The 1,728-nt window shown below is 48.7% G+C and overlaps 2 non-coding genes across 2 annotated transcripts in view; both read right to left on the bottom strand.

The window, feature by feature from the left end:
- LOC121602151 overlaps window positions 1–93 on the bottom strand; it is a 4,095-nt gene extending 4,002 nt beyond the window's left edge. The window contains exon 1 of the ribosomal RNA XR_006006304.1: window positions 1–93. This exon is cut by the window's left edge and continues 4,002 nt beyond it. This is a non-coding gene — a ribosomal RNA (large subunit ribosomal RNA).
- Window positions 94–524: 431 nt separating this feature from the next.
- On the bottom strand, window positions 525–682 carry LOC121602150. The gene has a single exon (XR_006006303.1). It is a non-coding gene; the product is annotated as a 5.8S ribosomal RNA (ribosomal RNA).
- Between the last annotated feature and the right edge of the window lie 1,046 nt (window positions 683–1,728).

The following is a 1,728-nucleotide window of genomic DNA, read 5'->3' on the forward strand; positions in this document are numbered from 1 at the left end:
CTCGCAGCTACTCAGGGAATCCCGGTTGGTTTCTCTTCCTCCCCTTATTAATATGCTTAAATTTAGGGGGTAGTCACACATCACTTGAGGCCTACGTGGTATAACCGAGACGTAAGTATTACGGCTACGCCCGTGCCGTGGGTTGATACTTGTATATGTAGGGCTAACTTAGCGTGGTAGCGCAACGCCGTGTATGGGCCACATGAGTTACAGCGACTTAGCTTTCCGAATCCCTAGACGAGCCGACTTTAGCCTGGAGAGTAGACTGCCGGTGGCCATCGGGAACGACGTAGCATTAGTTCGAACCATGCGGCTTGACACACACCACAAACCCTACGCATCAAACACCACCAACACGAAACGCATCCAACATACGCTCGAGAGTGTCCACTTTCAACGCCCGAGGACCCGCAGACGGGGACCAAGCACGTCATTATGCACAGCGACCGCCCAGTGCGTCGGATGACCCGGGCACCTTCGCGGACGGCCACTGTAGTTAACTAAATGAGACTTTGGTAATTAGTAGGCACTCAAGAATGTGTGCATCGGTCGGGATTAAACGTCCGATGCGCCATATGCGTTCAACTTATCAATGTTCATGTGTCCTGCAGTTCACATTATGACGCGCATTTAGCTGCGGTCTTCATCGATCCATGAGCCGAGTGATCCCCTGCCTAGGGTTTAAAGAGTGCCTTTCGGCGCCGAGTGGCGTAACCGCGTTCAAAGTTTGGTATGCAACACACTCGACCTGCAACAATGGGTTACTCAAACTTGTACAAGTACAAGTGTTGTCTCTTACGAGACGTCTTGATATGCTCTCTACAAAAGCGTGCGCTAGAGTAGGTACAAATTAATGCACGTCCCAGATAGTGACGATCTCTGGGAGGAAGAACCTTAAGGAACTTCCCGCACACATCAAGACTAGGGTTTGGGCGTGTCCATGCCGGCGCCGAGTACAAGTTACCGCGTTCAAAGTTTGGTAAGCAGCGCACTCGACCTCCAACACAACACGTCCCGTCTTGATATGCTCTCTACAAAAGCGTGCGCTAATGTAGGTACAAATTAATGTACGTCCCAGATAGTGACGATCTCTGGGAGGAAGAACCTTAAGGAACTCCCCGCACATATCAAGACTTATAGGTGAGAACGGCCAATCACCTATTTCTCTTAGTAAAACTCACAACTCATTCCTTGGGTTTGGAAGTGTCCATGTCGGTGCCGAGTACAAGTTACCGCGTTCAAAGTTTGGTAAGCAGCGCACTCGACCTCCAACATAACCTTCACGTCTTGATATGCTCTCTACAAAAGCGTGCGCTAATGCAGGTACAAATTAATGTACGTCCCAGATAGTGACGATCTCTGGGAGGAAGAACCTTAAGGAACTCCCCGCACATATCAAGAATTATAGGTAACGCTGCCAATTACCTGTTTCTCTTAGTAAAACTCACAACTCATTCCTTGGGTTTGGAAGTGTCCATGTCGGTGCCGAGTACAAGTTACCGCGTTCAAAGTTTGGTAAGCAGCGCACTCGACCTCCAACATAACCCTTCACGTCTTGATATGCTCTCTACAAAAGCGTGTGCCTATGTAGGTACAAATTAATGTACGTCCCAGATAGTGACGATCTCTGGGAGGAAGAACCTTAAGGAACTCCCCGCACATATCAAGAATTATAGGTAACGCTGCCAATTACCTGTTTCTCTTAGTAAAACTCACAACTCATTCCTT

Source organism: Anopheles merus, unplaced genomic scaffold (assembly GCF_017562075.2).
Source record: "Anopheles merus strain MAF unplaced genomic scaffold, AmerM5.1 LNR4000319, whole genome shotgun sequence".
NCBI lineage: Eukaryota > Metazoa > Arthropoda > Insecta > Diptera > Culicidae > Anopheles > Anopheles merus.